This window comes from Lathamus discolor, chromosome 4 (genome assembly GCF_037157495.1).
Source record: "Lathamus discolor isolate bLatDis1 chromosome 4, bLatDis1.hap1, whole genome shotgun sequence".
Classification (NCBI taxonomy): domain Eukaryota; kingdom Metazoa; phylum Chordata; class Aves; order Psittaciformes; family Psittacidae; genus Lathamus; species Lathamus discolor.
In genome coordinates this window covers 91,188,047-91,202,524 of record NC_088887.1, presented here as the reverse complement: position 1 = coordinate 91,202,524, position 14,478 = coordinate 91,188,047, and the positions used below count along the sequence as shown (strand labels likewise).

The 14,478-nt window shown below is 43.5% G+C and overlaps 1 long non-coding RNA gene across 1 annotated transcript; it reads right to left on the bottom strand.

The window, feature by feature from the left end:
• Positions 1-11,392: 11,392 nt before the first annotated feature.
• On the bottom strand, positions 11,393-12,975 carry LOC136012762 (uncharacterized). Its single transcript, XR_010611945.1, has 2 exons — positions 12,383-12,975; positions 11,393-11,904 (listed from the first exon to the last, which is right to left on the bottom strand). It is a non-coding gene; the product is annotated as an uncharacterized LOC136012762 (long non-coding RNA).
• Positions 12,976-14,478: the final 1,503 nt, after the last annotated feature.

The window sequence follows — 14,478 nt, the reverse complement described above, 5'->3', positions numbered from 1 at the left end:
TTAGGAAAAGTCTAAGCTTATACAGCTACAGTGCAGCATTACTCTATGGTGGTTATGGTATTCTGAAATTACCACGTTGTGTCTGTAGGCAAATGAAATATATTTGAGGCTGTCGGTTTTGTTTGTAAAACAGTAAAGACCACGACCTGGTCTTTTCACTGGTGCTGAGGGACTGGAAAGCCAGAGTAAGCATGCAGGTGGAGAGTCTTCTTGAAAAGACATGTTGTCTTTGTGTGTTTTATGATTCTTTCCTGTTTTGGTTTTCACTGAAAAAAATACTTCTTTTAAATGCTCTGCCTTGTTAGGATGTGAAGAACCAGTGATTGAGTAGATAAAAACCATTTGTGCCAACCTGTCCTGAAAAGCAAAAATTAATATATTCATGCTCATTGATTCCTATATCTGGAAACAACATGATGATAAACTATCTATATATTTAAATTATTTTATTGATTTGCATAATACATCAATACCACAATTATAATTATTTGTGAGTTACAATATAGTAAAGTTTACATACAAAAGAACAACATTACTTACCTTTTACGTTCAGAAAAAGTTACCATGACTAGGTTGGTCTTTGATAAGAAAGTTAACTTCAAATTTCTCAAAACCAACAGCAAAAGCAAGCTCCTGAATTCTGTGGGGCACCATCTGTGTAGTTAAGCAAAAAAGGCTGATAAAGGAGCACTGGATCCTGATCATCCAAGCTATTTATTTTCTAGCCTGATTTTTGACTCTGTTCTGGAGTGTTCTTGACCAGCTGTTTCTAAGACAAGCATGTCACAAAGAAACTTTGCACTTTGCAAGCTGGACATGAGCCAGTTGGACCTGTGAATCAGTAGATGCTTGGTCTGTGGCCTTTTAGTAAGGTTATAGATACAGTTTATGAGAATTTTCTCTCTTGAATTTAGGCATTCAATTCTAAGGAGATGTTTTCCTTGCCATGGACTTGTATATAACATTTTTACCTAAAAGAAACAATAAAAAAAAAAAACAACCCCACAACAAAAACAAAAACACAACCTGGAATTTCTGGTTTAAATTATTCTAAAAGTTATATGCCAAGGTGGCAATCTTGACACTGAATATATTCTTTTTCCTTTGTTTCAAAATTATTTTATATCTCAATATAAAGTGTGGAAATGTTCTGGTTTAACCTTGCATGTTTCCAGAGTTTTATAAAAAAATCTGATTGACGTTGTCATGGTTTTATTTAAAATTCTTCCTTGGACTAGCATCATTTGATAGATATTCATATATGTTTTATATATATACTAATGCAACTTTTCCTTTTGTCACAAACAGGTGTTAATAAGTCTTTGGTAACAACTGTACAAAGCATTTTGAGGATCACTTGTCAAGGTTGCCTCTACCAAGACACACTGCTGGAACTGTCTCTGCAGAATCTCTCTGTAATGACTTGAGCCTTATGCAGATAACCTGTTGGAAATCTGGCCTTCCAAAGCATTATTAACAACTCATATTTTCATTGGGTGGTGAACGGGTGATGTCACGGGAAGGACAAATCTTATCCCTCAGATGCACTTGGCATTACATACAGAATGAGTAAAAGGTTAATGGAAGATAAAGATTTAGTTTTAGATAAATCTGAAGAGATCTTCACAAGAGAAGTCCTAAACAGCAAAACTAGCTAATGGTTGTTCTGATGTAAGCCAGGTAGCAGAAAGAATCTGGCAGTTTAGGATAAGCAGTCCCTTTCTAGCAGTATGGTTGGAGGGTACTTAATACAGAAAAGACTGTTGAGGTGTTCTCTTGTTTTTTGGATTTGCTTTTTTTTTTTTTTTTTTTTTTTATTTTTTTGTAGGAGAGCAGCTAAACTATGGAAGGTACTCCAAACATGTTGCCACTGACCTTCCCATAACGTGACATGCATGTGAAAAACTGTGTATTTGTGGTATTCTTCAACGGAAGAGACTCATAATTACTTTTTTTGTTTTTCTGATATTTACTGCATGTAATTCTTTATGTTGGCCTGTTCTGGCTTTACATTACTATTTTGTTTTGAGGTTTTGAGAATGGTTCCGAACAATTTAAAAAGTAAAGAAATTGCATCAATACTTAATTTTCCCATGAAATTGAGAGACCATAAAAAGTCAGTTTCCATACAAACACATGGGCTCTTGATGGACCTAATTATAATCTGGAAATGATGGTGGTATGACTGAAACCAGAATCTAGTATACATTAAAAATAAATCTTACATGTGCTCAAATGATTAATTGTATATAGCAACAGAGAACTATAGGTGGCCTAAAAAAAGATTCTGCAGCTGCTTCTGAGGAAAATGTTTGCAGTCATAGTGCCTTGTAATCTTAAAAAGGATGCATAGGTAAGTATTGTGCAGAAGATAGATACTCATGTCATTTTCAGGCACTTTAGTATGGCGTGGGATCTTGGATGCTTTGCTTTGATTTTATACCATATATTTCTAAACTGCAAAGGCTAAGGAACATAATATTTTATATTTGTTTTATAGTCAAAATAGTCTTAACCCAATTATATTTTCTTATAATGTTATGCCTCTGCTAAAACAGTTGTAATATTGCATGCTCGTGCACAAATTTAAGTCTCAACCATCCATTTGTGCTGATTATTCTGTAGCTATTAGCAAAGGATCTTGGTTTGTTTAGAATAATAAAAGTAAAAAGCAGAATAAATAAGGAATGCTGTATCATTTTGATATGCCACAAATAGTGGGGGGTTTGTACTGGGAGACAAGAATAGCATATGCAAAGCCAGTGTTCCGTGTGCTATTTGAGTAAGTAAAATATCTTTCTTCAAAACTGATTTTTTTAAACCTGAAAATTTGATAAGTTGATTCCCCTCTGCCCCTACTAATTAAAAATGTTTCATCTGAGTTTAATTGATGGAATAAGACAAATTATGTACTCCAGCATTTCACTACTCCTGCTGTATCAGTCTCTTTAGGTATATTATGGTCAAATGCCCCCAGTAACAGATATTCTTGATGGCCAGATACAGTGTGGCTGTTTTACTGCAATTGGTTGGATTAAAATGTGTATCAGAACTTGAGTTAACATTGTACCTGGTGAAGTTGAGACATATGGCCTGGGTAGAGTACAGGGATGTTGTCTGGGAAGCTAGGGACCAGGTTAGGAAGGCTAAGGCCCAGTTAGAATTAAATCTAGCCAGGGATGTTAAGGATAACAGGAAGGGATTCTACAGATGCGTAGCAAACAAAAAACAGACTAGGGACAACATGAGCCCCTGAGGAAGCTTTCGGGAGAACTGGCTATGCAGGATTTGGAGAAGGCTGAGGTTCTGAATGACTTCTTTGCCTCGGTCTTCACTGGCAAAGGCTCTGACTGCACCACCCAGGTCTTAGAAGGCAGACGCAGGGATTGTGAGAATGAAGACCTTGGGCCCACTGTACGAGAGGATCTGGTTCGAGACCGTCTTCAAAACCTGAACGCGCACAAGTCCATGGGACCTGATGGAATCCATCCTCGGGTCCTGAAGGAGCTGGCGAATGAAGTTGCTAAGCCACTGGCCATCGTATTTGAAAAATCATGGCAGTCAGGTGAAGTTCCCGACGACTGGAAAAAGGGAAATATAACCCCCATTTTCAAGAAGTGGAAAATGGAAGACCCGGGGAGTTACAGACCGGTCAGTCTCACCTCTGTGCCTGGTAAAATCTTGGAGCAGATTCTCCTGGAAGGCATGCTAAGGCACATGAAAAACAACAAGGTGCTTGGTGACAGCCAGCATGGCTTCACTAAGGGGAAATCCTGCCTGACCAATTTGGTGGCCTTCTATGATGGGGCTATGGAACCGATGGACAGGGGTAAAGCAGTTGACATCACCTACCTGGACTTGTGCGAAGCATTTGACACTGTCCCACACAACATCCTTGTCTCTAAATTGGAGAGATATCAATTTGATAGGCGGATCACTCACTGCATAAAGAACTGGCTGGATGGCCACATGTAAAGAGTTGCGATCAATGGGTCAATGTCCAGCTGGAGACCAGTAACAAGTGGTGTCCCTCAGGGATCAGTGTTGTGACCGGTCTTGTTTAACATCTTTGTCGCTGACATGGACAGTGGGATTGAGTGTGCCCTCAGCAAGTTTGCCGATGACACCAAGCTGTGTGGTCTGGTTGATATGCTGGAGGGAAGGAATGCCATCCAGAGGGACCTTGACACGCTTGTGAGGTGGGCTGATGCCAACCTTATGAAGTTCAACCATGACAAGTGCAAGGTCCTACACCTGGGTTGGAGCAATCCCTGTCACAGCTACAGACTGGGCAGAGAAGAGATTTAGAGCAGCCCTGTGGAGAAGGACTTGGGGGTGCTGGTCGATGAGAAAATTAACATGAGCTGGCAGTGTGCGCTCGCAGCCCAGAAAGCCAACCGTATCCTGGGCTGCATCAAAAGAAGCATGACCAGCACGTCGAAGGAGGTGATCCTGCCCCTCTACTCTGCTCTTGTGAGACCTCACTTGGTGTATTGTGTGCAGTTCTGGTGTCCTCAACATAAAAAGGACATGGAACTGTTGGAACAAGTCCAGAGGAGGGCCACGAGGATGATCAGGGGACTGGAGCACCTCCCGTATGAAGATTGGCTGAGAAAGTTGGGGCTGTTCAGCCTGGAGAAGAGAAGGCTGCGTGGAGACCTCATAGCAGCCTTCCAGTATCTGAAGGGGGCCTATAGGGATGCTGGGGAGGGACTCTTCATCAGGGACTGTAGTGACAGGACAAGGGGTAATGGGTTAAAACTTAAACAGGGGAAGTTTAGATTGGATATAAGGAGGAAATTCTTTCCTCTTAGGGTGGTGAGGCACTGGAATCAGTTGCCCAGGGAGGTTGTGAGTGCTCCATCCCTGGCAGTGTTCAAGGCCAGGCTGGATGAAGCCTTGGGTGGGATGATTGAGGTGTCCCTGCCTGTAGCAGGGGGGTTGGGACTAGATGATCTCGAGGTCCTTTCCAACCCTAACTATTCTATGATTCTATGTCATGCTGACATTAATCAGCATTAAAGAGCTGAGTTTCAGTGTAGTACAGCTGCAGAAATGACAACACAATTCAGTGTGTGCTACTCCATTTTACTTAATTGCTTTAACTGTGAACTCTCATTTTTAAAAGGAAAATAAGAAAATCATTCAGCTGTACATAAATCACTGAAAATGTGACCAAATTTAAAACGAGAAGCTGATGCCTACCACATCTGTAAAAATAAAGTTGCAGGAGTTGTGAAATGTGAAAACTTGCCATGTGGACCAGCTGAGAACCTTTGCACTCTGTGGCTCTGGAATCTGCCTTTTTTTCCTAGATATTAAAGAGCTGAACAATTCCTGATATAGGATAACTGTATTTGAAAACAACTTAGTCCAGCACTGCATTCAGTCTCTGTACTCCATGAGGAACCTGGCTGTAGTTGCCACTGGCACTGTGTCTCAGAATCTCAGAGTTGGGAGTCTTATATGAAAACTGATAGATAGGTTAAGATACTGATGTTGGTTTAAGAGTTCCTTCTAACTTAATGTGAGAAGCTGTACTCTGTACTTGGAAAATATGGAAGAAGCTGGGACGTTGTTTGTTTCAATAGTTCTTTGGGATAAATGTTGTATTAATGTGTTGCAAACTGCAGTTATGCATACTTGAATAAGAATGAGATAGGTGGAAAAAATAAATACTTGAATTATGATATTCTAACAATTTTGTCAAAGCACACCATCTGCAAAGAACTTAGCATCCTGAAATGCAGCTGCTAATGGGTAGAATGTACAGTGTTCATAGATAGAATTCCAAAATTAAGATCCTTTGAATGTAATCCCATCTGTGGTGAACTGGTACTTATACATCCTATTAAAGTCACCTTTGCTAATACCTTGGACAGTGATATTTTGGCCATTCCTGATTGATTATGTATGTAATGCTTTAGATGTAAACTACTGACCAAGTTGGGACTAAGATGGGGTTTAGCTGCACTTAAGCTCCATCAGGAGTTTAGAAAGCAAGGGAATCCACTCTGAACTTTGTGACTCAGTGGGTGGCTCTCCCTTTTTGCATTGTTGATCTCTCTAAGTCATTCTAAATAAATTCTAACTTTGTTTTCCTTTGTATGTTTCATCAATGTAGTAAGTAGTACAGTTAAGTGTACCACTGAACTTTGTTAATTTGCACTTTTATATATTCATATTAAAACCACTTTTGCTAATACTTTTGATTCTTTGAGTGACCCTAACCCACCAATTCATGACACTTTATAAAATGCTAGGAAGATCCAAAAATAGGCTATTTTTGAATATTTTTTTAAAAGCAAATATAAGGATGCAGTTGTGATAGAAAGAATGACTCGCATTGTACAGTCTCTAAGCCTGGTTGATCTAGTGCTGCTACTGTGAATTTGCTCTGTTTCTAAAATAGTTTGACTCATACTCCTTGTATGCTGAGTGACTGTTACTCAATAGAATCAAACAATGCTCTGTTAGCAGATACTGACTTTAGTGTCAACCTGCTGACGTTTCTTGACAAGGTGTAGGCCTGACTGGTTGTTAACCCTGAATATAGACAGGCAGAGAGTTGAGCACACCTGATTCACACACTCAGACAATAGTAACTGAGCCTGGGGAAGAAGAGGTTGCTTATTATGTTGTTGATATTACCATTATGAAGTGACTTTTTTATCTTAAAGATGCTGTTTGGAATGCTTTGAAATAGGGCAGGGAAACCATTTCCTGACAGTGATATGTTGTGTGATACGTTAGGACCCAGAAGCAAAACAGGCTAATGCTGTCAGAGTGAAATCTCTGTTAGCTACTTGTGTTTCTGATGTGGAATAGAAATGTGTGTCAGGAGCAGGGCTAGCCTTGGGCACAAGATCAGCGAAGTCTGATGAGTATGGACTTGGCAACAGAGAAGCTGAACTGATGTGTCTGTTTCCAGCAGCAGGACCTGAGGAACAGGGAGCTCCTGGCAGAGTCTTCAAACTGCCTCCAAGGAAACTTGGAAATGTACAAATCATAAGGGTAGGCATATCTTGAAGTGCCCATTTAATGAAAAATAAATGCTTGTTTCCTCCAGGACCTGCTCTCAATGAGTATGTTTTATTGCTAGTAGTTACTAGCATGAGCTGTAACATATATCTGTTTATCCCATAAAACTTGGAATAGACTGTGCTGATAACAGAGTAATTTGATAGACTGGAATATGTTATTTTCTATTAGATTATCCCATCACTTTAATTATGTCTCTTCCACTATATTTGCGTGTGGACTGCAGAATTAAAGCATCACCTGAGGATTTATGTGAGAATAAATTTTAAGAGTCTACATTTATTGAGCCTTTTTTTGGTCCAGTTCCTCTAGCTGCTTACTTGAATGTACAAAATATGAAAGTTGTTAGCATATTTAAAACTTTCCTTTGCATGAAGATTTATACTGTGAACTCATTTATTATAAACTATGATATGCAGTGAAGATAAATAACCCAAAATACGATATACAAGTCACCATCTATATGTGATTAATTGAAGGAGTTATGGAGGAGGGACCTCAGCTGTGCTTGGCAAATTCAGAAAGTACTTCCAATTTATCTAATGCCAAGTAATACGTAATGAACAAGATCAAATTATAATGCTGTGATCCATTGAGCGTGGCTGATTAAGATCATTGTTCATTCACCTAAAGCCTGTCATTTAATATTTACATTATTAGAGAAATGCGTAACTCGGAGCCTAGCAGTGCGTACTATTTAAAGAACTATTTATAGAACATAGTTCTTCATAAATATCTTAGTACAGGTAAACCTGGGCCTAAAATACATTGAAATATGTTCTCTGCCTAATAACTAGATCATGTAAGAGTGTACTTTTTCCTTCCTGAGCTAATTATGCTGGTAGAAATCCTCCTACTGCAAGACTGATCATTTAAACAGTCATTCCCTTTCCCTTTATGGAAACAGATTACAGTAATATAAACACTATGACTGTACCAGGATAGTCAAAGTAGAATGATTTTTATTCCTGTCCTTGTATCGTATGTCCATGTCCTCTGCCATATAAGCAGTGTAAGGACCTGCTCTTGAGATCTTGTTGGGCAATGTTTTGAAACAGGCTGGCTCACCAGCTTCAGTGTTAGAAGATACCCTGCTCCAGATGGTGGGTATGACTACTTCTGCTCGCATTCTTATAATGCAGTAAAAAATATATAACTTTTTTCCTAAAATAAACAATCCTCACTCTTCCCCCAGCCCCTAAAAGCCAGTTTCCTGCATTGTCGTCTTGTGGCTCCTCCTTGCCTTTGTGGCTTTTGTGTTCTAATAAAGCATTTGAAATGAGCTTTCTGTCTGTTGTGCTCAAAACACAGTGAAAAAGTGTCACTGATTATCAGTGCTGACAGATTCACTATATCAGCTTATAAAATACAGAAATATTTTATCTCTACTTACAAAATAATATTCAAAATTAGTCTTCATAGGAGAAGCACTGTCTGAGAATTTCTTTTTAAAGACGTAATTCAGAAGTGCTTCATCTAAACCAAAATTCCTTTGTTTTTCTGCCTCAGATACATAGGAAGTTGAGAAATGGTGTTCATTCTAGTTATCAGTAACCATTCTCTGTCAGTATGTATTAAAGACTAGGATAATTATAAATATCTAAGAAGACTAAACATATGTATTTCTGTATGCATTGCCTGCTGCCAAAAAGTATGGTTTCCAGGAACTGGAAAGGAATCTTGCCTGTTCCTGTTAACACACCTGAAACAGATGGGCTAGGATAATGGCAAAGTCTTTTATAAGGTTGCATAACTTATTTTCCTCATGCGGTTAATGTCTAGTTATTTGGAAGCATCTTCAGCAAAGCTACAATTCTTAATTGCTTAATCATTCACTGTTACATTGGAAACATGAAAAATTATTGTGATCCTGGATCCCTTTGAAGGATCCAGACCTAAAATTCCTTGGGTGACAGCACTTGAATGCTGCATAATGAATACCACTGAATCTGCATGTAAGGAGAAAAATCCCTTTGCCCTTCATAGCTGAGTCATATTAATGTGACAGCTTAGGTAGCCCATGTTTCTGCAAGTAATAGAAGAGCCGACAAGGAGAGGTGCCATGCTTGACCTTGTGCTCACCAACAGGGAAGGGTTCGTTGAGAATGTGATGCTCCAGGGCAGCCTTGGATGCAGTGATCACGAGATGGTCAAATTTGAGATCCTCAGGACAGTGAGAAGAGCGTGCAGCAAGCTCACTGCCCTGGACTGCAAGAGAGCAGACTTCAGTCTCTTCAGGAGCCTGCTGAGTAAGGTTCCATGGGATATAGCCCTAGAGGGCAGGGGAGCCCAAGACTGTTGGTTGATATTCATGGATCACCTGCTACAAGCTCAAGAGTGCTGCGTCCCAGCTAGAAGGAAGTGCAGCAGGAGGGCCAGGAGACCTCCTGGGATGGATAAGGAGCTGCTGAGGAAACTTCGAGGGAAAAAAAAGGCTTAGAAAAGGTGGAAGCAAGGACAGGCGGCCTGGGTAGAGTACAGGGATGTTGTCCAGGAAGCTAGGGACCAGGTTAAGAAAGCTAAGGCCCAGTTAGAATTAAACTTGGCTAGGGATGTTAAGGATAATGGGAAGGGATTCTACAGGTACGTAGCAAACAAAAAGCAGACTAGGGACAACATGAGCCCTCTCCAGAACCTATCGGGAGAACTGGCTACACAGGATTTGGAGAAGGCTGAGGTTCTGAATGACTTCTTTGCCTCGGTCTTCACTCCAAAGGCTATGAACAGCACCCAAGTCTTGAAAGGCAGATGCAGGGACTGTGAGAATGAAGACCTTGGGCGCACTGTAGGAGAGGATCTGGTTCGAGACTGTCTTAAGAACCTGAACGCGCACAAGCCCATGGAACCTGATGAAATCCATCCACAGGTCCTGAAGGAGCTGGCAAATGAAGTTGCTAAGCCACTGGCCATCATATTTGGAAAATCATGGCAGTCAGGTGAAGTTCCCGACGACTGGAAAAAGGGAAATATAACCCCCATTTTCAAGAAGTGGAAAATGGAAGACCCGGGGAATTACAGACCAGTCAGTCTCACCTCTGTGCCTGGCAGGATCTTGGAGCAGATTCTCCTGGATGGCATGCTAAGGCACATGAAAAACAACAAGGTGCTTGGTGACAGCCAGCATGGCTTCACTAAGGGGAAATCCTGCCTGACCAGTTTGGTGGCCTTCTATGATGGGGCTACGGAACCAATGGACAGGGGTAGAGCAGTTGACATCACCTACCTGGACTTGTGCAAAGCGTTTGTCCCACACAACATCCTTGTCTCTAAATTGGAGAGATATCAATTTGATAGGCGGATCACTCACTGCATAAAGAACTGGCTGGATGGCCACACGCAAAGAGTTGCGATCAATGGCTCAACGTCCGGCTGGAGACTGGTAATGAATGGTGTCCCTCAGGGATTGGTGTCAGTGACATGGACAGTGGGATTGAGTGTGCCCTCAGCAAGTTTGCCGATGACATCAAGCTGTGTGGTCCGGTTGATATGCTGGAGGGAAGGGATGCCATCCAGAGGGACCTTGACACGCTTGTGAGGTGGGCTGATGCCAACCTTATGAAGTTCAACCATGACAAGTGCAAGGTCCTACACCTGGGTCGGAGCAATCCCAGGCACGGCTACAGATTGGGCAAAGAAGAGATTCAGAGCAGCCCTGCGGAGAAGGACTTGGGGGTGCTGGTCGATGAGAAAATGAACATGAGCCGGCAGTGTGCGCTCGCAGCCCAGAAAGCCAACCGTATCCTGGGCTGCATCAAAAGGAGCGTGACCAGCAGGTCGAAGGAGGTGATCCTGCCCCTCTACTCTGCTCTTGTGAGACCTCACCTGGAGTATTGTGTGCAGTTCTGGTGTCCTCAACATAAAAAAGACATGGAACTGCTGGAGCAAGTCCAGAGGAGGGCCACGAGGATGATCAGGGGACTGGAGCACCTCCCGTATGAAGATAGGCTGAGGAAGTTGGGGCTGTGGAGACCTGATACCAGCCTTCCAGTATCTGAAGGGGGCTTATTATGATGCTGGGGAGGGACTCTTTTTCAGGGACTGTAGTGACAGGACAGGGGGTAATTGGTTAAAACTTAAACAGGGGAAGTTTAGATTGGATATAAGGAGGAAATTCTTTACTGTGAGGGTGGTGAGGCACAGGAATGGGTTGCCCAAGGAAGTTGTGAATGCTCCGTCACTGGTGGTGTTCTAGGCCAGGTTGGACGAAGCCTTGGGTGAGATGGTTTAGTGTGAGGTGTCCCTGTCCATGGCAAGGGGGTTGGAACTAGATGATCTTAAGATCCTTTCCAACCCTAACTACCCTGTGATTCTATGATTCTGTTTTCAGGCATAGAAGAAAGAGGCAATCATGTTTATTTGGACAGAATGCACTTTTATTCAAGCAAATACATATTTTTTGCCTCACATGCCTCAACACAGTGTTCTGCAGTTTTCCATCTTCGAAGGAAGGGGAATTAACTGACTTTCTGGAGTCAGTAAAAATGGGATCTTAATTCTTCAGTGATATTCACATTAAGAATACCTAAGTTGCTGTCTCGGATGGATGTTCTTCAAAGTGCTTATGTTGATTACTTGGATTTTTAGCACCTCTTGAAAGAGTTTTGTTATTCTCTGATAATTACCTTGAGAAATATCCAGGCAATCTTTCAAACTGAATCCCTCCAGTTCTGAATGAAAAAATGTCTAAATCAAAGTTTTTCAGATTGTTCAGAAATTTAAGAATACAGCTTGTTCATTAGAGGTAATTTCAGGCAGATGCTACTTATAAAGATAGAGATGAACGTGACTGGCAACAGCAATTTCCTTTTTCCTCATTTCTGTAATGGCTTTCTGTAAAAGCATCTGACTTCTGGAGCGAACTTCCTTGAAATGGAAGGTACAAAAACATAAGAAAAATCCAACTGGATTAACTTCTGGTATCAGTTATGTTTGTCTTCATTAATAAATGCAATGTGTCATACCTCTGTTGTCATGGTTTAAACCCAACCACAAACCTCGTTCACTCACACCCTGCTCCCCCCCCCCCCCCTTCTTGCCCTCCCCCCTCCTCCTGGAGGGATGGAGAGGAGAATGGAAAAGAATGCAACTCCCACGGGTTGAGATAAGAACAGTTTAGTAACTAAGGTATAACACAAATCACTACTGCTACCACCAATAATAATAATGATAAAGGAAATAACAAGAGGAAAGAATACAACACCTCAACACCAGCCGACCAATAACTCACCCCACTCCCCCCAGCCGAGCACCGACCAATACCTCGTCCAACCCTGCAGTCCCCCAGCCCTTCCAGGTAACTCCCCATTACATCCTGGGCATGATGTGCTGTGGTATGGAATACCTCTTTGGTCAGTTTGGGTCAGGTGTCCTGTCTCTGCTTCCTCCCAGCTTTCCCTCCTCCCTGGCAGAGCATGAGGCTCAGAAAGTCCTTGGCCAGACCAAACATTCGAGCAGCAACTGAAAACATCGGCGTTATCAGCACTGTTCCCAGGCCAAAAGTCAAAAACACAGCTCTGCACCAGCCCCTAAGAAGGAGAAAAATAACTGCTACTGCTGATCCCAGGACAGTATCCACCCCTTATTCCATATCATTCATGTCATGCTCAGATCCCACATTTTCAGTATACCGTCACTCTTATCTCAGTGCATGGACCAGTCCCTATAAAGCTGCTGTGTCCATCTGGTCCATGATGTCAGGCTCCATCTCTTGTAACAGTCTCTCAGGGCAGGAGAGGCTGTGTGCAGTGTTCACACTCGTGAATAACCTGGTCAGTAGTGTCCATTGCTAAGTCCACCCCTCGGTCATGAGTCCATCTCTGTGTTGCATCTCTGCCCTGATGGCCTGAGGTGCCATGGGCCCACCAGGCTCAAAATAATTCACTGTCCCCTTCAGCAGTTTCTGCAGCTTGTTGCTGGGGACTCCATAGAGCTGCCTTCCATCTCCGACGCTTCCAAAGCACTGGACGGGCCCAGTGGACCAGATACTCGCTCATACTGTCCCACACACCCTGCCACTCATGGCTGTCCAGCCTTGGGGAAGATCTCTTGGTCCTCCTATATTGTGGTCTAACCCCAGACAAGAAGCAAACCTGACTCTGCTTAACTTCTGAGATCAGACAAAATGGTCGTGGGTAGAACACCCTCTGTGTGTGTGCCAACATGCTGATCCCCATCACAACCAGCAGGCAGGTCCCAAGGGTACCCAGAGGCCATTCGAACCCTTCAGAACTCTCCAATGACGCTGCTGTGCTTGTCCCTGGGGCTGGTGCAGCTGCTGTGCCTGCCGGCTCTCCCACCACCAGCTTCTCTCTTCCCGAGTGCAGCTCTTCCTCCTCTGCCTTGCTGGGAAATGCTGCCTGGGCTCCTGCATCCTCCTGGGGCTCGGCGGGCGGCTGCCGGGGGGCGCTCTCGGCCGCCGCGGGGCTGGGCTCGGCCCCTGGGCTCGGCTCCTCCACGGGGCTCGGCTCCTCGGCCGCCTCCTCCCGCTGCTCAGCAGCCGCCTTCCTCCCGGGCTCGGGCCCCGCTCCCGCCGCCGCCTGGTCCCCGGGGCCGCTCTCCCGGGCCGCTTCGGCCGCCGCCGGCTCCCGGGGCCGCTCCCCCTCGGCTTCCCGCAGCCTCACAAAGACGGAGGCGAGGACAAGGGCCAGGGCGGTGAAGAGCAGCGGGACGGCCGGGTACAAGTCCACGGCCACGTCCATGCCTCCCTGCTGCCAGAGCCCGTCCGTATTACAAGTCATTGCCATAAAGTACAGTGAAACAAGAACCTTAGCCCAAGCCCTCAGTCTGATAAACACTAACACCGCAAATACCAGCCCTAAGTAATGTACTACATTCTGAAACTGTGAGAGCAAGAGAAACAACTTTGAGAGCCAATAAATCAGCATTGTGACAAGTGACTATTAATCCGATCATCTCCGTCATTATCTCAACCCTTGGTGCCCCACGCTGGGCGCCAGAAAGAACTGTCGTGGTTTAAACCCAACCACAAACCTTGTTCACTCACTCCCCCCGCTTCTTGCCCTCTCCCTCCTCCTGGAGGGACGGAGAGGAGAATCGAAAGGAATGCAACTCCCACGGGTTGAGATAAGAACAGTTTAGTAACTAAGGTATAACACAAATCACTACTGCTACCACCAATAATAATAATGATAAAGGAAATAACAAGAGGAAAGAATACAACACCTCAACACCAGCCGACCAATAACTCGCCCCACTCCCCCCAGCCGAGCACTGACCAATACCTCCTCCAACCCTGCAGTCCCCCAGCCCTTCCAGGTAACTCTCCGTTACATCCTGGGCATGACGTGCTGTGGTATGGAATACCTCTTTGGTCAGTTTGGGTCAGGTGTCCTGTCTCTGCTTCCTCCTGGCCTCCCCTCCTCCCTGGCAGAGCATGAGGCTCAGAAAGTCCTTGGCCAGACCAAACATTTGAGCAGC